This window comes from Etheostoma spectabile, chromosome 1 (genome assembly GCF_008692095.1).
Source record: "Etheostoma spectabile isolate EspeVRDwgs_2016 chromosome 1, UIUC_Espe_1.0, whole genome shotgun sequence".
Taxonomy (NCBI): Eukaryota; Metazoa; Chordata; class Actinopteri; order Perciformes; family Percidae; genus Etheostoma; species Etheostoma spectabile.
Window position 1 is genome coordinate 23,343,632 of NC_045733.1, and position 25,874 is coordinate 23,369,505.

The 25,874-nt window shown below is 42.8% G+C and overlaps 1 protein-coding gene across 1 annotated transcript in view; it reads left to right on the forward strand.

Moving 5' to 3' along the window:
* LOC116689200 (serine/threonine-protein kinase BRSK2) overlaps positions 1–25,874 on the forward strand; it is a gene marked incomplete in the record, with an annotated part of 273,622 nt that overhangs the window by 164,397 nt on the left and 83,351 nt on the right.

Here is a 25,874-nt window from a genome sequence, read left to right on the forward strand (position 1 = left end):
CTTTCCAGTCAGTGGGATTTTCCAAGAGCTGATACGTGCTGTAGTACATCCTTAACAGAGCGAGTATGAAGGTTTTTGACCCATTTTTTCGCTGAGGAGAAAAGGGCTTATTTGTTGCTGTTCTTAAGTAGAGTTTTCACATTCTGTACTTTACTTGTTGTTGGTTCTTTTGTCTTTGTAGGACACTTTAACTTTTACTCCCACACATCCTAAATAAAATGTGTACTTTCTCTCATATACATTTCCCCCTCGTCATCATCGTTTACTTTGCGAGAAATTTTTTAGTAAATTAGAGTGAGGATTCTCCTCACAAAATATTCTTTTTTGTGACTCCTTTTGTGTCTTTCCCCCGATTTTTCTTACTTTTCATGTTTGTCGACTTTTTCCTGAAGCCTTTGAAATTTTTTCAGGATCTTCACCTAAAATTTTTAAGCTGTTTTTTTTTTCTTTTTTGTTTTTACATTTCCCACTTGTTCTTACATTTGTTTCACATTTTTAGTCACTTTTAATTGCACTTGTCTTTTTTTAAAATATTTTTCTTATTTTCTTATTTTAGTTATTTTATCCCTTTTTTTTTCTCTCCAAAGGCTAAACGCACCCAAATTTCAATAAAGTAGATGAAATGATTATTTATTTAACGTTGTGATGAGCGTTTGTTGGCAACCATCCACGGTACTGTTTTGGACAATTTGTAGAAGAAACCCAACCTATGATAAAGCAACTTTTTGAAAAGGGTCAAATTAGAACCCAAAGACACAGGAGGGTTAACATCAACAGCTACTTATGATACTTTCTGTAAGTGCAGTAAATTCCAAGTACTCAAAGACTTATACTGTAGTAATATTTTACAAGTTTTACTTTAACTTCTACTCTTCTAAAAGACATTTCTCCGCTAAGATCCGTGTTACTTTTACTCAGGTTTTACTTTTTTTTAACGTACTTCAGACAAGACTGTGAAAGCTGATAAAAAGCCAAACAACCCAGTTTTGATATTGAACAATTTGACATTAATTTGACATCAATTTGACATCAATTTGACTCAATTTGGACATTATTTTGACATTAATTGACAAATTTGACATTATTTTGACTTAATTTGAAAAATGTGTGTTTTGATGAAGCGCTCTGAGCTGACCTCCTTCCTTACGTCCCGAACTGATATTAAATACATGATTTATCATCACCCTGCAAACATCATCATCAGTTTTATACTCTGCGTGTGGTTCAGACGTGCACGCCCATGCTCACGTAAACACACACACCACACACTACACCACACTGCACATCTCCGGGTTGTTTTACCGCTGCCCGTTGGTCGCCATATCGTGGCTCAGTCCGCACCGGGACGGGCGACCCCCCTCGGTGGAGCGCAGCACCCCTTCCAGGACTTCCCTCTCCGTCCGCCGCTTACCGTGGCGACCTCAGCATGGTCGAGTCCACGCGCTTCCTGGGGGTCTGCTGAGGCAGGGTCAGGGGTCAAAGGGTCAACAAGAGTGTTGGGCTGAAACAAGGACAGGAAGTGGTCAAATAGAAGAAAGAACTTAACACCAGTAATCCAATCAAAAAGTACCCTTGTTTGATTTCTTGAGACGGCTATTTCATCCATTTTATTCTGGAGGGTTATTCCTGCTCCATGTGGTACCCGGAAGTCATATTTTCGAAGTCAAGTCGAAAAAACCAGCTTCTGTCTGTCACCCTTTCATTACCTTTTCTACTTTCCCTCACCTTTTAGTTCGCTTTTTTTGCTGTCCTTTTTGTACTTTCTCATAGCTTCTTTTGTCAAATTTCAATCGCCGATTTGTCCCTTTTAGGTCGGCTTTTTTCGGCCTTTGGTCCGTTCCGCCTTGTTGTCGTGGTAAATGCAGACCTAGGACTTTGGTTACCTGGTCCTCAGGTCTCTGCAGGGTAATCCAGACAGCTAGCTAGCTATCTGTCCCAATTGGGACCTATGGTTACCTGGTCCTCATCTCTCAGTATCCCGACAGCTAATCTAGACTATCTGGCCATCTGCGGACTATGGTTACCTTGTTTCCCGAGTCTCCTGCAGGTAAATCCAGACGCAGCTAGCAGACTAATCTGTTCCATCTGAGAACTATGGTTACTGTCCTCAGGTCTTGCAGGGTACATCCAGAACAGCTACTAGACTATCTGTCCATCTGAGGACTATGGTTCCTGGTCCTCAGGTCTCTGCAGTGTAAATCCAACCCGCTAGCTAGACTTAATCTGTCCAATCGAGGACTAGGTTCCCTGGTCCTCAGGTCTGTGCAGGGTAAATCAGACGCTAGCTAGACTATCTGTCCCAATCTGAGGACTAGGTTACTGGTCCTCAGGTCTCTTCTGGTACATCCAGACCGCTTAAAGGCTAACTATCTGTCCAATCTGAGGACTTGGTTTACCTGGTCCTCAGGGGGTCTCTGCAGGGTAATCCAGACAGCTAGCTAACTATCTGTCCAATCTGAGGACTAATGGGTTACCTGGTCTCAGGTCTCTGCAGGGTAAATCCAGACCGCTAGCTAGACTATCTGTCCAATCTGAGGACTATGGTTTACCTGGTCCTCAGGTCGCTGCTGGGAAATCCAGACACTAGCTAGACGATCTTCCAATCTAGGAATGGTTAACCTTGTCCTCATGTCTCTGGCGGGTAAATCCAGACCGCTACTAGACCTATCTTCCCAATCTGAGACTATTTTACCTGGTCCTCGGTCTCTGCAGGTAAATCCAGACCGCTAGCTAGACTCTGTCCAATCTGAGGACTTGTTACCTGGGTCCTCAGGTCTCTGCAGGGTAAACCAGACAGCTGCTAACTTCTATCCAATCGGAGTACTATGTTTACCTGGTCCTCAGGTCCTCTGCGGGTAATCGCAGACAGCAGCTCAGACTCTCATCCACTGAGTCTCTGTTGATTGGTAGAAACGTTGTCGGCTTTTCATAGCATTTTTGTTGCCTTTTTGTGTCCTTTTTGATCCTTTTGCACATTGTTTCCCGCCGCTTTTTACCCCCGCCCAAGAAGATTGTGATTGGTTTAAAGAAATGCCAGTAACCAGAGCGGAGTTTTCCTTCTCATCCAGGAGAGGACTCGCCAGACCTTCTTCGCACGTGGTCGATGGTCTGGGAAAAGCTTAACTAACCACCGAGGACCCCAAGCTCTAATCCCCATTGCTGCCGTGCGCCCGTGCATCAACAGTGTGAAGGCCTGTTGTATGTTTTATTTTGTATGTTGGTATGTTGTTGTATGTTTATGTTGTTGTTGTTGTAGATTTTCAGATGCTGGCCTAGCCGCTCTCGGGCGCGTGCGGCAGTTTCTGGTCCCTCTTGGCTCGGATACTCTCCTTGTCGGTCCAGCACAGTAAGTAGTCATCTTTTCCTGTTTTCTCTGAGGAGAGACAGAAGAGCGCTTTGGTACATGCTCCATCATCACAAAAATATTAACATAGCAGATTTCATCAGACGGACATTGGTCTGCCGTCTCATTGCATGGATGATGAATTCAGTTGATGCTTCTTTATTCTCTGTCCCACACACGGCGTGTTCAATATTATTACATTTCACAAAATTTATAGATTATTGTCACACCGCTTGTTATTGGGTCTTTTCCCAGAGCTTGGCAAATAAAAATAAAAAAGTTCTTTTTCATAATCCTCTAGCCAGAAGAACTCATCACAAAGAGATCATTTTATACAGTACAATGACTGTACATCTGTTATATTCCTAGTAAAAGACACCAACAACATGTACGAATATTGGCTTTTTGAACCACCCTACGCTTGCAACTAGACTTGCACATCCAAATATATAGTAGTAAATATAATATTTCTGTTTTCTCTTCTTCTTCCTCGGCCTCACTCACTTCCTCAGACAGCAGGTCTTTGGTCAGCTGTCTCCTTGTCTCGAAGCAGCCCAGGGATGTCATTCTCTCCAGGACGTCGGGTCGATCTCCTCTGTGCGGCCAGGGTCCTGATGGCACCTTTCCTCGGGACGGGCCTGCCTCCGGCTCCGGCTCGTTCTTCCATGCTCTTCAACCACACGACTCAGCGGTAACCTACAGATATCTGCTACTGAGCTCCGACTTCCCTTCACATTAAAGACCCAAACAAACATTGACTTAAAGTCCCATGCATGTTTCTCTTTGATTCCTTTATATAGACCTTAGGGGCCATAATACTGTACTCTGCCAGTCTCTTTTATATAGAACCTTAGTGTCCCCTAAGACTGTTCTGAAGTCTCTTTTATATAGACCTTATGGTCCCTAATAACTGTATCTGAAGTCTCTTTTATATAGACCTGAGTGTTCCCTATACTGTAAACTGAAGGTCTCTTTATATTGAACCTTAGTGGTCCCCTAATACTGTATCTGAAGTCTCGTTTATATCGACCCTTAGTGGTCCTATACTTTATCTGATCTCTTTATATAGACCTTAGTGGTCCCCAATACTGTACTGAAAGTCTCTTATATAGACCTTAGTGGTCCCTAAACTGTATCTAATCTAAAGCTCTTTTTAATAGACCTTAGTGTCCTAATACTGAATCTGAAGTCTCTTTTATATAACCTTATGGTCCCTAATACTGTATCTTGAAGTCTCTTTTATATAGACCTTAGTGGTCCCTAATACTGTATCTGAAGTCTCTTGTATATAGACCGTTGTGGTCCCTAAATACCTGGATTCGAATCTCTTTTATATTGACCTTGTGGTCCCTAATACTGTCTCTGAAGTCTCTTTTATATAGACCTTAGTGGTCCCGAATACTGTATTGAAGTCTCTTTGATTAGACCTAGTGGTCCCCTAATACTGGTAATCTGAAGTGCTCTTTTATTTATACCTTATGGTCCCTAAACGTACTCTATACTGGACCAGCTGAAAGAGTTAAAAAACGTGGTCATGTGGACATGGCACACCTTACACTCAACATAGAGCGTTAAAGTTGGATAACTTACGGTACCACGTGTGCTTCTGGGATCTGCTCTAAAACTGTAACACAAAGAAGAGAGAAAAAAACATGAATGACTGTCCTTTTATTCATATGTGGAACACTCAAGAGCCCTGCTTCTTTTGGAAAGACCTGGGAGATATACATCCCGATCCGGTCTAGACCTGCTCGTTATGGAAGACCTGGGAGATCAATAACATCCCAGTAGTCCTGGTCTAGACCTGGCTCTTTATGGAAAGACCTGGGAGATAAAAACATCCCAGAGTCCTGGTCCGCGACCTGCTCTTTATGGAAAGACCTGGGAGATAAATAACATCCAGATCCTGTCTCGACCTGCTCTTTATGGAAGACCTGGGATATAATAACATCCCAGAGCTCCGTCTAGACCTGCTCTTTTATGGAGAAGCCCGGGATATACATCACACCCCAGAGTCCTGTCTAGACCTGCTCGTTTTTGGAAAGACCTGGGAGATAAATAACTCCCAGAGTCTGGTCTCCGACCTGCTCTTTATGAAAGACCTGATATAAATAACATGCCCAGAGTCTGGTTTCTAGACCTGCTTGATGGAAAGACGCTGGAGAATAAATACAGCCCAGAGTCCGGTCTAGACTGCTCTTATGGAAAACCTGGGAGATAAATAACATCCCAGAGTCCGTCTAGACTGCTTTTATTGAAAGACCTGGAGATAAATAACATCCCAATGTCCTGGGTGTCTAGACCGTCTCTTTTGGAAAGACCCTTGGAGATCAATAACATCCCAGAGTCCGGTCTGAGACCTGCTCTTTATGAAGACCTGGGAGATAAATACATCCCCACGAGTCCGGTCTAGACCTGCTCTTTATGGAAATACCTGGGATATACATAAAATCCCAGAGTCCCCCGTCTAGACCTGCTTTATGGCAAAGACCTGAGATAAATAACATCCCAGAGTCCCGGTCTAGCCTGCGCTTTTGGAAAGACCCGGGAGATAAAATGACATCCCAGAGTCCTGGTCTAGACCTGCTCTTATGGACAGACCTGGCGTAAATAATATCCCGAGTCCGGTCTAGACTTCTCTTTAATGGAAGAACCTTGGAGATCAATAACATCCAGAGTCTGGTCTAGACCTGCTCTTTATGAAACGGGAGTAACTAACATCCCAGATCCGGGTCCTACACCTGCTCTTTATGGGAAAGACCTGGGAGATTAAATAACACCAGAGTCCGGTCCTAGACCTGCTCTTAGGGAAACGACCTGGGAGATAAATACACCACCAGATTCTGGTCTAGACCTGCATTTTATTGACGACCTGAGATAAATAACCTCCCATAGTCCGGTCTAGACCTCTCTTTATGGAAAGACCTGGGAGATACATAAAATCCAGAGTCTGTTCTGACCTGCTCTTTATGGAAAGACCTGGGAGATAAGATAACATACCAGGTCCCGGTCTACCTGCCTTGTAGGGAAAGAACTGGATATAAAAACATGGGGCCCAGATTCTGGCGTCTAGACCTCGTCTTTAGTGGAAAGACTGGAGATAAAATCATACCAGAGTCCTGGTCAGACCTGTCTCTGTAATGGAAAGACCTGGGAGATAATACACCCAGATCCGTCTAGACCTTCTCTTTATGGAAAGACCTGGTAGATAAATAACATCCCAAGTCCTGGTCTAGACCTCTCTTTATGGAAGACTGGTAGATAAAAACATCCCGAGTCCGGTCTAGACCTGCTCTTTATGAAAGACCTGGGAAAATAACAGTCCCTTAGTCCGGTCTAGACCTGCTCTTTATGGAAATAACCTGGGAAATAATAACATCCCAGAGTCCTGGTCTAGACCGGCTCTTTAGGGAAAGACCTTGGAGAATAATAACGAATCCCAGAGTCCGTTCTAGACCGCTCTTTATGAAAATAACCCTGGGAGTAAATAACATCCCAGAGTCCGGTCTAGACCTGCCTTTTTGGAAAGACCTGGATTAACTCACATCCCAGAGTCCTGGTCTAGACCTCCTCTTTATGGAAAGACCTGGGATATAAATACACCCAGAGTCCTGGTCTAGACCTGCCTTATGGAAAGAGACCTGGAGATAAATAACATCCCAGAGTCCGGTCTATACCTCTCTTTATAAAGACCTGGGAGATAAATAACATCCCAGAGTCCGGTCTAGACCTGCTCTTTATGGAAAGACCTGGGAGCATAAATACATCCAGATCCTGGTCTAGACCTTCCTCCTTTATGGAAAGACCCGGGAGATAATAACATCCGCGAGTCCGGGGTCTAGACCTGCTCTTATGTAAAGACCTGGGAGATAAGTAAACCAGAGGTCCGGTCTAGACCGCTCTTTAACGAAAGACCCTGGGAGATAAATAACATCCTCAGAGTCCGGTCTAACCTGCTAATGAGATAACTGGTGATTTGGCGCTATGGTACTGTAACGACAATTGAGTTGAATTGGCTGCAATGTCAAATTACTTTCAAAGCTCGCACCGTTCCTTCCAACTACTTCAAGACTCTACATGCATGATGAGGTTCATGAGTCTTCCGTTTGGATTCCGTGGTACTCCCCATCCGTACAAGACATTCAAAACTACTCTGACTGCAACAAGGACCCTGTTTCACTTGTGTAACAGATCCAAAGATAATTTGGGTAAGCATCCATGTAAAGCTAAAACATGAATACATTGTTATGAGTTACTCTTTTATGAGACACGCCGACATTTGGAGCTGTTTATTTCCAAACCAGTTTCAAAAAACTGGCAGGGGGAAAAATAAGTGAAAGCACATTATCTAAATACACCCTTTGTTATGTTTTGTCAGGTTTCTATTCTAGAGCTGGAACACATCCGTGGAACCCTGGATGAAAAGATGTGATGCAAGAGCGCGGATGCTGCAAGTGCCAGTCACGGTGCACTTGGCTAAATTTAGCCCGACAGTCCGGAGGCGCCGCCCAGACTGAGCAACGGCAAAGCCGGGCGCAAGTAGCAGCACTGGTGGCCCTAAGAGGGTAGCACTTCTGCCTCATAGAGGAAGGTCTTGGGTAGTTCCGGGTCGTAAACTCCGGCCTTTCGGTGTGGGAGTTCGTGTGTTCTCCCCGTGGTTTGCGTGGGTTTCCTTCCGGTGCTCCGGTTTCTTTCCCACCATAAAAGACATGCATCCTAGGTAGGACTACACGTGTGAAAAAGAGCCATATTGGCTAACACTGGCGCATTACAGAAATGTCATTAAGTTGCATTGTCCTAATAAGATAATAAATAACGAGTCTGCTGGTGAGTATCTCCCGGCCGGCGAGCAGCTTACCGTGAGCCCTTTGCTCGGCGTCCACTTCAATCATACCGCGCAGAATGTTCTGACAATCGGAGGGATGAAGTGAGGCATGTGGAAACCTCCCAGCTTCACCTTCTCCATAAGATTCCTCAGGTTGTCGTCGTCGAAAGGCAGGCGCCCTGGAGGAAGGAGAGAGAGACAACACTGGCATCTCACAGTCACACAGGTTTTTTTATGACCCTGGGGTCATTTTTGTGTCTCTCACCCTCTATAGTAGGGATCTCCTAACCACAGAATATGATGAACAGGTGCGCACACCGGACTGGTCCAGCAAGGTGATTGCTGTCTCCTGATTGGTCGCCAGGAGGACGAGAGCCATTTTAAAGCCCCCATTGGACAAGACTCTCCCCTCTCTCTCTTCACTATGTCATTTCCCAACATGTGTCCTCGGTATAACGAGTGATGCGATTTAAGATTGAGGAAGTGATCCTAGCAGTTTGGTGTTGCTAGTTTTTTTTGTTATCTTTTCCCCGTTTTTCTTGTAGAAGTTGAAGCTTTCTTTTGTCTTTTGTGTGTGTGTGTGTGTGTGTGGTGGGGGGGGGGGGGGGGCACACTTATGTTGCATCTCGTTACCCCTAGACATTGGGACTTGACGTTTACAGAGGAGATCTTCAGTGTCGGGTTCTACCACTCTGGTGTATCTGGATGCTGTGTATGTTGCTGACTAGTTCATTATGACGTTATTCAGTTTGCATACTGAACAATAGAAACGCTCTCATATTCTCATAACCCTCAGCTGTTTATTCCCCTTGGTAGTCCACTCATCGTCCTCACTGGAGACACCGAGGACTTCTAGGTCTCCTTCACATTTTCAAATCGTCTTCAGTCTTCATTCAGGCATTGTTTGTGTGTAAAACATTTCATACAACCAGATATCTAGCCCGACTATCGTATCTGCATTTATAATGCCCGATAAAAACAAAATTAATATATAAATGTTCATTGATCAGAATCATTTATAATGACAAATAATGATTCTGATAAATGATAAATAATCATTTTTTAATATTAAAAAAAAATATTAAAACAGTCCTGTCCACCAGAGGACCTCTACATCGTCCCTGTTAGTGATGGCGTTGCATAGTCTGTCCACCAGAGGACGCTCTACAACGTCCCTGTTGTGATGGCGTTGCATAGTCTGTCCACCGAGGTCCGCTCTACAACTCCCTGTTAGTGATGGCGTTGCTATCTGTCCACCAGAGGACGCTCTACAACGTCCCCGTTAGTGAGGGGTTTGCAGTCTGTCCACCGAGGACGCTCTACAACGTCCCCTTAGTGATGGCGTTGCATAGTCTGTCCACCAGAGGACCGCTCTAACAACGCCCTGTTAGTGATGGCGTTTGCATAGTGTGTCCCACCAGAGGACGCTCTACAACGTCCTGTTAGTGATGGTGTTGCATAGTCTGTCCACCAAGGACGCTCTAACAACGTCCCCGTTAGTGATGGCGTTTACTCTCCACTTTGACAATGAACATAACAACAACTTTAAGTAAGATTTTCCTGGGTTCTAAATTACGTGATATCAGATTGGAGCATGAACTCCAGTACTTTTCCGATACCAATACCAGCATTTAGTCAGTCTCGGAGGCTTTACTGATAAGGTATCTGTAACCTCTCTAGTCGTAATTGCTGCATGTACAAACGATGTCTGGGATTTTTCAAGGGGAGATAGTCCTCTTGATTTGGAAGAAGAAGACATCAAGCAGTTTGTGAGCATATATGACATGTCTATACTATAATCTAACTAGATATATATATATTCTATGTTAACACACAGTACTGTCAGCCGATGATGAAGCGGTTTGCATCGCAGCCAGCCGCCCCCGGCCTCTGCTCACAGCTGGGAGCGCGCTCAGTGACGTTATGACTGATCCAGTTTCCCTCCTCATTGAGAGGAGCAGGACGGAGCCAGATGGCCACGACGCTGCGTTGGTAATCAAAAACACACGATTGGAGAGATTTTCTCTTCATGATGACTGTGTTACGCGCTGCATCTAATTCAAGAGCAGAGCACGCATGGTGCCAGACAGTTCCGCCTCTGCTGCTCCTTTTGTCACCGTCGCGTTATAACGCTGCTGAGATGAGGGCCGGCATAGTTGTAGAGTGGAATAGAAAGCTTTACTTGTCATTATACACAAGTGCAGTACCTGTGCAACGAGATTGAAGCAAAACCTTTCCAGTGTCAAACCAAATTTAAAATAGACTATATAAAATGCAACTAGTCAGAAGAAGAAAAAAAAGAAGGGGATGCACAGTTCCTAAGAGCGGCTATGTGCACATATGAAATATAGAAAGATAAGGGTTTGTACACACATTATGCAATAATATAGTTATGGTGTATCAGTATAAACGGTGTCCGGAGTATAATATTGCACAAATGAGATTAAGTGATTAAATATTAATATTGCCCTGTAAGGAAATTAAGTGGTTAAGTGTTAAATATAACTATATATAGCACTCTAATGAAATTGCACAGAATTTCAGTGTATTTGTTGGTGTGTTATATTAGTAAGTAAGTGTGTGTGTGTGTGTGTGGTGTGTGTGTGTGGGGGGGGGGGTGTCAGTGCATGTGCGAGTTCAGAGTGGTTTTTGTTTTTTGGAACTGTTGTTGAGTTTGTTGACTAATTTAATGTGAGTGGATGTGTGTGTGCTGAATGACGCCATGTCCCCCGCTTCACACACAATGAAAAACTGAGACGTTAATCAACTTCCCAACATGCATTTCTTCTGATTTTTTTAGATTATCCAACATCCTTCCGGAAACAGCGTTTTTCAGCCTACTACGCTGCACACATCTGGTCTCTCCATATCTGTTGGTAACGTGTGTTGAGGGCTAGCGTGGTAACTGGCACTATGTGTTATTGCATGAGAATCATCTCAAAAGGTTTGAGTCCAAGACAAGACCAAGACCAGGACTAGTCGAGTCCCAGTCAAGACCGAGTCCAAAGAGTTGAGTCCAAGACAACACCGAGTCCAAAAAGGTTAGAGTCCGAGTCAAGACCGAGTCCAGGACGAATAAAGGTCTTATGCATGACAGTATCAAGACAATCATTTTGGGTTTCACTTTCCCCTCCATTTATTATCAACAAATAAAGACACCTGGACTCGGCCACCAAAAGCCAGATCTGGCAAGACCAGTGGCCAAGTCCAAATACTAGCGAGTCCGAGACAAGTCCGAGTCCATATACTAGCGAGTCCGAGACAAGTCTGAGTCATATACTGCGAGTCCGAGACCAGTCTGAGTCCAAATACTAGCGAGTCCGACAGTCCGAGCTAGAAAAACGGACTTGAGCCCAAGACTGGACTCGAGTACTACAGCCCTGATATACAGTATATAAACTTTTTTTATCAGCCATTATAATGCCAGTACCTATAGTTTGTCAAATGCCCAATATCCTCCGTATATCGGTTGGGCTCTAGTGCCAGAGCACCGAGAGCTTGCCGCCCATTTTGGCGGACACTACGGTTAAGTTTAGTGCAGAAAAAATGAGCGTTAGGCAGCATGACAGTGTGAACATAGCCTAAATAGCTATTTTTTTTTGCCAACACTAGATATAAAGACAAAAGCCAGACACTATATCGTACCAGCACTTTGGGTCCTGAGTGGTATTTTGGGGGGTACATGGTTCTGGAGAAACAGAGGAGCCAAGCACCTGCTCATTTTAAACGAGCGCTGCACTATTTCTAAACTCCATATGTTTGAAGAGAAAAGATGAACACATTGTACCGTGGTAACGGCGTGTGAGTTAGGCAGGACATTTTCATTTCTGAACTCTTTTAATTTATAATGTGTTTTGTTTAATGTTTTATTGGTACACAGTGTGTTTCCAGCATCCATCTTTAATTCAACCCCCCCTGGTTAGAGAACACGCACTGCATGTACAGAAGAGGAGGTCTGTTACAGCATCCACTCGTTCCTCACACACACGAGGGATGCTTCCAGAACACCAGATTTAAGATTTATGTATTTATAACACACACAAGTTCCCGTCATATGAAGTATTTGGATGTTCCCTTTCAATCCCACTCGTGTGTTTGTGTCCAAACATTTTCAGAGACTTCTCTTCATCGGGTTCACAAGTTAAAGAGTTCATTCTGCATTTAAAGTTGTTTTTACACCTAAAGGTCCGGACCGAGGTCCAAAACCCACGTTTGGGATTTAACCCTCGTGTTGTCTTCCCCGGCCAACCTAAATTTCTTTTTTTTTTCTGAGTCAAAATTTCGAATGAAAACCCTTTTATCAAGGTTATGGTTGTTTTTGTCAACCATTCTGCGGCATTCCCCCAATGATTTTGTCACTTTTTTCAACGTTCGTAGACTTTTTCTGAGCCTTTTGAAATGTTTTTTTTTTTTAATTTTTTAATCTTTTTTTTTACGATTGTCATTTTTTGAAATTTTTTTTCACTTTATTTTACAGTTGTTCACATTTGAATCACTTTTTTTGTACATTTGTCCTCTCTCTTTTTTTATGAAATTATTTTACCAATTGTTTTTTCTCCAAATGGAAATGGAAGACGCTCAGACAGAGAGACATGTCTCGACAAAGAGTCTCTCAGCGGTGCCGGAGGGACAATAAAAGACAAGTTGAACCAGCATTGTCATAGCGATAGCTGGTTGTTAATTCATATGTCGCTATCAGCTGGAACATGAGCTCTATTACAACCTGTCCCACAGTGATCATGTGACGGAGACGGGAGCCATTTTATCTAGAACACTTTGTTGTTGAATGTTTGATTCAGTGAAAATGATGGACACATGATAAAACGTAGCTGATGTTTTGCTAAAACAGACAGCATGGCTTTGGGGGCGGGACTTATAAGTTGGACAATCAAATCAAAGTCTGTTTTAGTATAAATCTCCACTTTAGGGAACAAGGTCCCTTATTTACAGCTGTCCAGTCACTCACCCACTAACAGTGCAAACAGGATACTCCACAGCTCCACGCGTCGCTTTCCTCCCGTCGTACTTCTCCCCCTGAGACGGACAGAGACAGAGACAGAGACAGAGACAGGGATGAGACACATAAACTCTCCATTCGTCTCTGTTTTACACACACTGTACATCACTCTGACTGCTGGGAGCTTCGGCTCCTCGCTGCGCTTAATGGAAAAACACGCCCATGTGCATGGACCTGCAACGCAACATCAGCATTTGCTCTGCTGACTGCATTGCAGGAGTTATTTTGGGATGTCTTTGAATTTTCTTTTTTCGGATGTACAAAACCTTCTTCATCTACTGTACTGTCATTTCCAAAAAATGACTGATAGGTGGAATATTTAAGCATGCATGTTGTCAAATGTATTTCATCTTTTCTGAGCGTCTTTATTTAGTTTTGAGGTAACCCTGTCCCACAGTTAGAAAAGACTAGATGTGTGAATCTATTATTATTATATTTCTATTATTATCTATTATTATCTATTAAGTGTTTTCCATGTAAGGAGTAGTGTGAAGTAACTCCGCCCCAAGAAATAGAAAGACTGAAACGTGTGAGGACAAAGAAGAATATGTATATAAAAAGCAGTTATTCTGATGTTCAGGAGTCATTCTCGTTGTGCTGTGTGTGTGTGTGTGTGTGTGTGTTGTGTGTGTTGTGTGTGTGATGTGTGTGTGGTGTGTGGTGTGTGTGTGTGTGTGTGTTGTGTGTGTGTGTGTGTACAACAGGCGGCTCCCTTTGCATGAGAGTGTGGTTCACTGTCTGAATAAAATGTTGTCAACCTGAAATCATCGGACTCTCCTCTTTGAAACGAGCGTATTCTAGATGCTAAAATGACTGTTTATTTGCATGGAGTCTGGTGGGGTTTAGCCAATGCTACTGGTGAGATGAGATTTTATTGAGGGGACATTTCATCTGAAGAAAGGGAAAATGTAAGATGGGATTTATTTTGTGAACATTTAGTTACAAATGACCGTTTGTAGTGTTTCTGCTATCAGTTATAACTTCACAGTGTATTGTGTTTCCTTAATTTAACCAGGGCTATTTAACATGTTGTAGGCCTACCCTGCCTGTAGTTCTTTTAACAGTTGCGGAGGGATTAGATAATACTGGGCATGTATGTGATGAGTTTTAAGCTGTTCGACTCTGCAAAGAAGTGTGATTAAAGCAATGGCCCGAGTTACCGTCGAGGCCGTCTCCTGCTCTGACTCTATCCACGCCTCGACAGTACTAGTATGTATCACGACTAGTTATTAGTAACGCAAACATTCACTGGCGTTACACTACCTTGGGAACGTTTTTAATGTTTTAAAAAAGGATCCTGCTCTTTAACAGAAAGGTCGACCTCCTTAGAAATCCTTTCTATAAAGTTGTCAGACGCTTAGAATATTAATCCGAGTTGGTCAATACAAAACAAGCACTTTTATGAATTTTGATTTACAAGCTGCACAATTGTCCTTTTACCTTCCATCGCAGCTGTGTTTTGCCGCTTAATGCTGAACCAATGTCAAAGATTTAAATTAATGGGAATGCTTTTTATGTATTTTTATAGCCATAGGTTCTAATTGTTATATTATTATTATTATTGTTATTATTACTGTTATTATTGTAATATTATACTGCTTCTATACTGTATTCATGCTAAACTGATGCTGGAAATTCCAATTTCCTTGCAGAGTCATCTGAAAAGCATAAATAAAGACAAGTCTAAATCTAAGTCTGAGTCTATGTCTGAGTCTGAGTCTTAGTCTGAGTCTAAATCTGAGTCTTAGTCTGAGTCTAATCTGAGTCTGAGTCTAATCGTAGTCTGAATCTGAGTCTAAATCTGAGTCTGAGTCTGAGTCTAATCTGAGTCTGAATCTGAATCTGAGTCTAAATCTAAATCTAAGTTTAATGTCTTAGTCTGAGTCTAAATATTGAGTCTGAGTCTAAATCTGAGTCTGAGTCTAATCTGAGTCTGAATCTGAGTCTGCAGTCTGAGTCTGAATCTGAATCTGAGTCTAAATCTGAGTCTAATCTAATCTGAGTCTACTGAGTCTGAGTCTGATCTGAGTCTAAATCTAATCTGAGTCTAAATCTAAATCTGATCTATCTGAGTCTAAATCTAAATCTGATCTGAGTCTGAGTCTTGTTGTTCCCATCTGTCAAAATAGGACCAGTTGAAAATTAACCGCAGTTCAAACCAAACATACGCTTGTTTGCTTTCCCATAAGACAAAATAAGGAAATAAGGGAACAAAATAGACAAAACAAATGCAAGACTGCGTGACAGATAGCTTTTCTTCTAAGTGTGCACAGAGGTATTCGAACTGAGTGGCGAGGGGGGGAGGAAGGAAAGGTCCAAAGACCGCAGGAGCAGGGAGTGAATGACTGCAGAATGAGGGGCAGTGATGTAAGAGCCATGGTGGAGAGTGCTATTACTGAATGAAAGGAACACAGCACTTACCCTGATGACCTCTGGGCAGGCGTAGTGCGATATCTGGGGAAGAGCCACAACAGGAGGTTATGAGGAAGGCCTCGCAGCGTACACAACACCACGCACTCAACCAGCTGGAGAACCACAACGCAGGTGACACGTAAGCACAACCTTCTCTGAAGAAGGACATGACCACTTTCCCCGGAATCCAGGAAAATACAAGACCTTCATTGCTTGACTTTTATGTGGATAATTTCTTTGTTAGCTAAGTCGCTGTTATGTAACTCAAAATGAAACGCCCCGAGCTACATTCCCGTGTGATACTTCACCCTGTTGGTAACATACCATTTTTTAAATGTGACCACCGCTAAAGTTTTTTATCGATGTTTTTAACTTTTTCTTATGTTTTTGTCCCTTTTTTTCAACACTTTTGACGTTGTTCAACACTCCAGGCTACTAAAGGAAAGCCCTGATCTCCAACTTGAGAGACAAATGTGAAAACGCCTCTTTTAGCAACAAACTGTGCCCAGAAATAGTCATTAGAGTAAAATGGACATTTAAGCATGACATGAAGCATGAAGATAACACACATCTTTAGTGGAGGGGGATTTTAACAAATGTTTCTGATTTTCCCACGTGGTCGGAGATCCGTGCGTCTTCTGAGTGATGGAACAATCTCACTCGGTGAGATTCTCTCAGCAAATGAAGCAGAGAGCTCGGCTTTCTGACAGCGTTGCTATTGAAGCGCGTCTCCCACAGTAAACACACTCCATCACTGCCAGCATCCTACTTAATTATGCTAATGTATGAAAACCATTCGATGTGAACTCCTCAAACACACTCGCATCAAGGACACTTACTGCAATCTAATTACACCGAGCTAATGTTCCTCCTTCCTGCTCGAGCGACATGTCCAGGAGATATTTACAGGATCCAGCAGAGGTTCTTTCATGAAACCTGTCTGCAGCGCTGAGGTGTGGAGAGAATCTGACACACGGACTCAGTACTGTTTGGTAGCCTACACTGACGAAGTTCCACTTCCGTGTTTTTTCCCCGTCCTCTGTCTCTGTGTTGGTGCTCTAACCTGCGGCTGATTTCTGGGACTATTGTTACCTGTCCTCAGGTCTCTGCAGGGTAATCCAGACAGCAAGCTAGACTATCTGTCCAATCTGAGGACTATGGTTACCTGGTCCTCAGGTCTCTGCAGGTAAATCCAGACGCAAAGCTAGACTATCTGTCCAATCTGAGGACTATGGTTACCTGGTCCTCAGTCTCTGCAGGGTAAATCCAGACAGCTAGCTAACTATCTGTCCATCAGAGTCTCTGTTGACGACTAAAACTACTTCTGAACTTCATGTTCCACCAAAACAACGTCCTGTCCTAGACTAGCATCAGCAGCGGCACCGTGCTTCCGTCCGCCGCTTAGGCCCCGCCCACAACGATTTGTGATTGGTTTTAAGAAATGCAGATACACCAGAGCACGTTCTTCTCCCATCCCGTAATGCTGAGTGGACTACCCGAATCTAAATTTTATGACTATTCAGGGAATTTTATCAGAATACAGCACAGAAACATCACTCATAAATATATGAATATTTGGATAAGATAGACAACACAATGTATCTGCTTTATAAAATATCACTTCATTATTCGTTTCACTTTGTATACCCAATTGTGTATTTTTCTAGAGGCTCAGTCTGAGACAAAAAAAATAAAAATAAAAAATCAGTGCTGTGTTCCATGGTATCAGAATTTGGGATAGTCGTCAAGGAAATATTAATTGGTCATGTGACAAGGGTATTTTTATATGTAATATATATATACTCTATAATGAAGGATATCTATGAAGGATTTTCCCTGCCGTTATAAGGTTCCGGTGCAGAACCCAGCCATTTTGGCAGCACCGCACAAGAACGTAAAATCATCAAAAACAAACTAAAAGGCTTTTCTCAGATCGAATGATTGCAGTCGGATAATTCTTTACGAGTTTTGTCTTTAAGCTTGTTGAGTGTTATGTATTTATTATCTTCTTGGCGTGTTCTCAATTTTTAGACACAGATATGGTGATAACAAACAATCCAAAATGACGTGTGAAATTGCATTTTTTTCAGAGAATTGACAAAACCCAACTCCGCCGCATTACGTCGGGGCTTCCGCTGCCTGTATTGAATCATAATGAGGACTAATGAGCAACATGTTGCCCAGTAACTCCATGTTCCTCTCTCTCTCTCGGTCGAGCGTCAGCTGCTCCACACGCCTGACGGTGTGACGCTGTGGTGAGCGGACACACGGGAGCAGCCGGGACCCTACGCAGCTTTCAAGAGCCTGGAACCAACAACCAGGACCCCCCATACTGAAAGCGTTCTACTACTGTGTCCACACTCACAGCATCTTTACACAACAACGCTCACGTGGTACCGTGTGCTGCTTTCATTAACGAGGTTTCTGCTAACATTACGAGGCTTCGCCGCCGCACCTTTGAGTCATTTTGGGGGCACCACCTGCGTCAAGGGCGTAACTTTGTGTTCAACATGAGATTGTGTTTTTTTTTTAAAGAACAAAAACATCAAATAATTTGAGCGTTGCTCCTAACTACAACAGTTAATCGTGCATTACCTGTGTCTGGACTCAGAGACGAGCTTCAAGATGTTATTTGAGAGCTTGTTTGGGAATAATTTTTATTTGGAATGTCTGGAAAAAGACAAAACATTAAAAAAATAAAGGTTTGGGACTTGTTGCACTCACCCGCAGCTGTCTCCAGCAGACTGTCCCCGACCTGCAGAGACGCCATGTCCAAAGTCTGCTATCCTGAGTTGTTCTTCTCGTCTAACAACAAGTTCTCCGGCTTCAGGTCTCTGTGGCTGGAGACGACAGGAGAGGAACAGAAGGAGAGAGGGAACAATGACAGCTGTGGCTGAAAAAAGACCTTCCTTGCACCTGACATAAACCTGGTTTTGGTCTCTTTGGGTGTGAGTACCGTCAGAAACAAGGACATTCTGAATGAAACGTGAACTTTTGGATTGGTATTTGTGACCACTGGAAAGATAATAGATTCAAAATCAGCTTTTGTAATTCCAAATCAAGAAATCTCATATTTAAATTTCATAAAATTGAACTGAGAACAAATAAATACAGCTATGGTTTTCAAAATAAAATAAATAACATGTAAGTATTCATGGCTGTTAAAATTCAATTACTTACATCTTTTATTTGCTTCCATAGCTTCAATTATAATACCTCTCTTTTACTTCCACACTTCAATTATGTACCTCTTATTTTCTTCCATGTGTCTGAGCCATAGCAATAAATGGACCGAAAGGCCATTTCCATTTAAATCCCCGTCAGACATCTCATGTTCTGTATGTGTAGAGAGTTGAAGGATGTGAGCAAAGACAAAGTAAGTGTATCCAAGGCATGCTCCCTGTCCTACAGTTTCTCAAATATCAATACCAGTGTGTTGGAATGAAAGCATATATGTGAGTCAGGACAACTTTAATCATTATATTCTTCAAAGCAAAGTGCACATTTTCTGACTGTTTTCTTTTGCTGCTTTTATGCTTTTGCTTCTTTCATGTGAAATAATATTGAATAAAGTAGATCGTGACATTTGTAGGCACTCTGCTTTTATGCTCCAGCCTCTGAAGGTGTGTGGGTGAAATGGGAACAATTAGTCCTGAAAGCCTTCACACCTACACTACTTTATTCTGCGCTGAAAGCGACTTCATTACAGTCCAATCATGGCGAACTAATGCCCCCCAGGTGGTAAAAGGTCCAAGTCTGATCCAGAAGCCCCTTTGACTCAAAATGAGGGCAGGATGTAAAACCGAAGCTAAAAGCTTCTAGATTAGGGATCGACCGATTGGATTTTAGTGCCGTTGCCGATTATATTTCCCATCAGCCTTTGCTGATTAATAATAATACTAATAATGCACTTTACGTTCAAACAAATCTCAAGTGCTACAGGTAAGATCATAAAAGCAAGTAAAGAACATCATGTAAAATATCTATAAATAGTTTTTTAATTATTATTATTATTCTTACAGATGCGGGGTGCCGATTTTCTTGCGCAGATATTTGGAGCCAAGACTGCTTTTTCTCCCTCCATTTACATCCTAAACATTTAAACCCTGCCACGCTGGCTTTGTTTTTGCAATCTGCTCTGCCGTTTCTTTCAAGATGATACCCAAAGACCCAGATCAGTGTCACTTCTGCAATCATCTTCCATTCATATATCGCCCAAATGAAGTGTGCAATGTGCATCATGTGGATGGTGCTCTGCACATCTACACATCTACACACACAGCCTTGGTGATGCATTGCTTGCCGACATATTATAAGAGAGACATAATCACTAAATGTCCTGTTTCAACACATTTAACCCTCATGTTGTCCTTGGTCAAATTGACTCGTTTTCAGAAAAAAAAAATTATTCTATCTGTCACGTAAAAAATGGGCCGTCAAAGTAGACATTAAAAATATCGAAAACCTTTGGAAAACACACCAAAAACATAAAAAAAAGGCACCCACAACATTGAAAAGGGACATAAATGTTGGAAAAAGCATAGTATTGTTGAAAAAAAGCGACCATGGTTGACGGGAAGACAACACAAGGTTAAATACTTAAAAAAAAAAAAAAACTGAAAAGTAGCCATTGAGATAAATACTTGATTTGTAATTTAAGACACGTGTGCTGCAGCGTCTCCAGCTACACAAGCTGCCTGTGGACCTTGTCAGAAAATGCCGGGGGGGGGGGGGGGAACTATCGGCGATACACGTTAAGCGTAACTATCGGCTGATATATCAACCAGACGATAAATGGGTCTATCGCTATTCTAGACTCTAGGTTCCTCCAGAAGTTCTGGTCCTTCAAGCTCTACACTCGACCGTCTGAAGAGAGAGTCGGAGGCAGAAGGTCTTCGATTTGCGACCGCTCTGAGAGACGCCGGCCACGCGTTGAGAAACTGAAAAGGCTCTCGAGATGAAGAGGAGCCGCAGCCTCTGAAGTTGCCGCCGGCAACAGCTCCTAGGAAAGAGCCTGAAGAGGAGGCAACGCAGGGGTAACTGAACTCTCCAGTCCTGCTGAGATCCCCCCCGGATACAATTCTGAGAAGTCAACTTCTGTAGGTGCTGCCTAAGTTTTCTCTCAGTCTGCGTTTTTATATTTACTGACCTGGGTGAAAAATTCATTTTTTTTAACTCAGTAAAACTCGTTGTAGTTTTTGTGATTCTAACTAAGGCTACAACTACTGCATCTCCACTTATAAGCAACGTTTTAAACCCTATTGCCCTCATGTTGTCTTCATGTTGCCCCTCATGTTGTCTTCATGTTGTCCTCATGTTGTCCTTCATGTTGTCTTCATGTTGTCCTCATGTTGTCTTCCATTTGCCCTCATGTTGCCCTCATGTTGTCCTCATGTTGTCCTCATGTTGCCCTCATGTTTGCCCTCATGTGTGCCCTCATGTTGCCCTCATGTTGTCCTCATGTTGTCCTCATGTTGCCCCATGTTGCCCCCATGTTTGCCCTCATGTTGTCTTTCATGTGGTCCTCATCCTTGTCCTCATGTTGTCTTCATGTTGCCCTCATGTTGTCTTCATGTTGTCTTATGTTCCCTCATGTTGTCCCTCATGTTGTCCTCATGTTGCCCTCAGGTTGTCCTCATGTTGCCCTCATGTTGTCCTCATGTTTCCCATGTTGCCTCATGTTGTCCCTCATGTTGCCTCATGTTCCTCATGTTGCCCTCAGTTGTCCTCATGTGTCCTCATGTTGCCTCCATGTTGCCCTCATGTTGTCTTCATTGGTCCTCATGTGTCCTCATGTTGTCCTTCATGTTGCCCCATGTTGTCTTCATGTTGTCCTCATGTTGCCCTCATTTGTTTTCATGTTGTCCTCATGTTACCCTCATGTTGTCCTCATGTTGCCCCCCATGTTGTCCCCCATGTTGCCCTCATGTTGTCTTCATGTTGTCCTCATGTTCCCTCATGTGTCCTTCATGTTGTCCTCATGTTCCTTCATGTTGTCTTCATGTTGTCTTCATGTTGCCCTCATGTTGCCCTCATGTTGTCTTCATGTTGTCTTCATGTTGCCCCCATGTTGCCCTCATGTTGTCTTCATGTTGTCCTCATGTTGTCCTCATGTTGTCTTCATGTTGCCCTCATGTTGTCTTCATGTTGTCTTCATGTTGTCCTCATGTTGCCCTCATGTTGTCTTCATGTTGTCCTCATGTTGTCTTCATGTTGTCTTCATGTTGTCCTCATGTTGTCTTCATGTTGTCTTCATGTTGTCTTCATGTTGTCTTCATGTTGTCCTCATGTTGTCTTCATGTTGTCCTCATGTTGTCTTCATGTTGTCTTCATGTTGTCCTCATGTTGTCTTCATGTTGTCTTCATGTTGTCCTCATGTTGTCTTCATGTTGTCTTCATGTTGTCCTCATGTTGTCCTCATGTTGTCTTCATGTTGTCTTCATGTTGTCCTCATGTTGTCTTCATGTTGTCTTCATGTTGTCCCCATGTTGTCCTCATGTTGTCCTCATGTTGCCCTCATGTTGCCCGCATGTTGTCTTCATGTTGTCCCCATGTTGTCCTCATGTTGTCTTCATGTAGCCCCCATGTTGCCCGCATGTTGTCTCATGTTGTCCTCTGTTTTCCCATGTTGTCCCCATGTTGTCCTCATTTGTCCTATACCATGTTGTTTTTAATTCCCCATAATAACATGATTGATTCCAACGCTCTTTGCCAAGTACAAATCTCTACTTTCATTAATTTTGGGTCTTATTATATTTTATAGCATTGTAAAACAAATGGAAGTGTTGTTGAAATGTTAGTAAAAGTTGACATATTCCAGTCTGTGATTATCATCAACGTACATTCCTTTATTTTAGTCTCATAATTCCTAATTTCTGCTTTTCTAACTCAACATTAGGTATAATTTCCTATAAATGAGTTTATGGATCATACATTTTAAAAAATAACTGTAAAACTAAAGTTAATAAGTTAGTGTTACGATGTGTTAAAACATCAAAAAGAAAAGTGACAAACATTGGAAAAAAGCGTCAAAAATGTTAAAAAAAAGGGACAAAAACGAGAAAAGTTAAAAACCAGCTGTTGCTCTCGTGTCTCGTGTTGAGAAAGTTGTAAAGTATTAAAGTTATAAAGTGACTTCATGAACGCATTTTAAATCTGCTGCATATTACCACAGTGACTCAAGTGTTTTCTAATGTGATCGATTCAGACGGTTCATCATTCTGTCCGTGTCTCACGTTCAGCCTGCTGGCTGCGGTCTCTGTCTTTATGTCTTCAGATGTTACGGCTGCCTTTCCCTTTCAGATTTCAGTTGCAGTTCCCTGTGTTGCGTGCTCCATCACCAGTGATATATTTGTGTACATTTCCTTTGCTCCTGCCATATTTTGCCCTTCTAAACAAAAAAGAAAGATATCAACTCAAGAGTTCCAAGCCTGTGTAACGGAACTTCCCAAACACGACCTGCTGATATAAATGACATATTATTTAGGATTGGTAATCCTAATATTGGTAACAAACCATATGGGTGGCTGGGCAGAAGTCCAGGGCTGAGATGATCTGTCTGAAGAACTTCCTGGCCTCTTTGGGAGTGAGCCGGCCCTTTTTCACACACGGTAGCGACAGTCGCCCCCGGACACGTGCTCTACACACCTAGGTACCTGCACAGGAGGACAGGGGACACTCAACGGTCACGGAGGGAAGACGTAGTGATGGGAGGATATTTTGTTATGCATGATACAGACGTATGAATGTCTTGTATAGAGTTCCTGACATGGTGCATATGACGTAGAGCAGCAGCTACGTGCTGTTTGAAGATGACGTAGTATTTAGAGTGAACGGTAGCGAGTAGCCCGATGTCATGTTTCCTAACCCAACTGTCCGTTTCTTCTTTCTCCTCCTGACCCAACTGTCCCGTTTCTTCTTCTCCTCTCCTCCTGAACCCAACTGTCTCGTTCTTCTTCTCCCTGAACCCAACTGTCTCGGTTCTTCTTCTCCTCCGAACCCACTGTCTCGTTCTCTTCTCTAAACCCCTGTCCTGTCTTCTTCTCCTAAACCCAACTGTCCCGTTCTTCTTCTCCTAAACCCAACTGTTCCCGTTCTTCTTCTCCTAACCCAACTGTCCCTTTCTGCTCTCCCCTGAACCCACTGTCTCGTTCTTCTTCTCCTAAAACCCAACTGTCCTGTTCTTATTTACCTAAACCCACCGTCCCGTTCTTCTTCTCCTAAACCCAACTGTCTCGTCTTCTCTCCTAAACCAACTGTCCTGTTCTTATTTACCTAAACCCACCGTCCCGTTCCTCTTCCCTAAACCCACCTCCTGATTTTTTTCTTAAGGATAACTATCATTTTTTTTTTACAGGGATGTTTTTTGTGTCTAAGTGACGGATGGAAACAACAATCTTTGACATTGGTCAAGTATCAAGCGAGATCGCTGCAGTCAGCAGCAGCAAAATGTTAGTTAATAGGGCGAATGTGCAGTTTGTATTTACATTCACAAAAGTGCTTGTTTTGATGACAACATTAATGAAAGGATCTCTACAGAGGTAGACCTTTAAAACCTCTTTGAGACCTTTCTGTTTAACCAGAAACAGCTCTGAAGTCGCTAGCGCTAAACCCACCAGACTCCAATTAAAACAGCAATACTTTTAGCGTGTACAGAGTCAACATATGTTCACATGTAAATTGGTAAACTGTGTGTTTATTTCAACCAAAACTAGAGCTGTGATGGTTGGAAAAGAGGAAAGACGACGAGAAAAGGCTTTTCATAGTTTAATTCAGTTTCTGTCAACTTTGAATGAAGGGTGTTATATGATGCTTAAATTACTGTTTATTTACATGGAGTTTGGTGGGTTAAGCGAACGCAATTCCGCAGTTGTTTTTTTGTTAAAAAAGGATGTTACTCTTAACAGAAAGGTCGACCTCCTTAGAAATGCTCAATGTCCATAATGTTGTCAGACACAGCCTGTCAGCAGCAAAACAAGCACTTTTGTGAAGGTAAATACAAGCTGGACATTTGTCCTATTAACTCAGTTGCCCTTTAACTGTCATTTGAGCGGTCGTCACATGACCGGCCGGTTTGAATGTGCATGAATCAATTTCTTTCTCTGTCCCTGAGATACTTTTGGAGGATTTTGGAGGAACATTTGGTGATCTTATCTCACACTGAATGCAAAATCACAATGAGCAAAGTATCTGCTGCCGTCAGATAACTGCAATAGAATAAAAAACTAGAACTGCACGCAGTTTCAACGGGGTCCAAGCCTCCCCGCGCCAGTCGCCCCAGCGACCCGGGAAATGTTCTATGTTGATTAGAGCGCCTGTAGAGGCCTGTCTTTACCAAATTTGGCAGTGAGCCTCCGGTGGTGGGCGAAACAATCATTACTGGCTTGGGTTTTGATAGCATTTACTGTGCAGAGATATTGCAAATGCAAATTTTTCCATTTAATGCATTGACTTTGTCCACAAAACCAACAAACGTCGATTATAGCGCACCCTAATGGCCCATCGTTACCAAATTTGGTATGAAGCTTCCGGGCGGCATGCCAAACAATCACCCCAGTTTGGTGTTGATACCACGTATTTTGGCCGAGATAGGCAAAGTACGTTCGTGAAAAACCACCTTTTTTTTATTTGTAGCGCCCCCTAGGGCCAATGTTTCGTGAAATTTGGTACAAGCCTCAGGGGTCATAGCAGTAATATCGTAAAGTTTTTCTTTTATAGCATTTATTTTGGCCGAGATATGGCAACGGCAATGTTTTCATAGCTACCAACTAAACTTTGTTTGCGCGTAACACGCTTAATTTTTATCCTATAAAAAATCTTTATGCAAACTTTTGTCAGGTCGGTCTGGAGATGCTATGTGCCAAGTTTCGTGCAGATCCATTGCACGGTCTCGGAGGAGTTAGAAAAAGTAGGTTTTTGATAAATCGCCATTTTTCACGCATAAAAGTCTAGGCCGAAATGGGCGTGGCCTATATCACGAGATTCAGTAGGATCCAGGGAACGCGTGGATGTAAGGTTTTTAAATTTCCGATGTACGGTTTGCGAGTTATAGGGCAAAACGCGTTTTGTCCTGGTATAGCGCCACCTAGTGGTGGAAGTGTGCCAATTGTTTTGGCTGAGGTCTTTGCGGACTTTTGGACCAGTCCTGAAATTGGCGCGTCGCCACCATGTACGGTTTAGGCTGCAGCACCACTTTTATGCGGAGAAGAATAATGGAGAAGAATAAGAAGAAGAAACCTACCGCGAAAACAATAGGGTTCCACAGCCCTGCTGGTGAC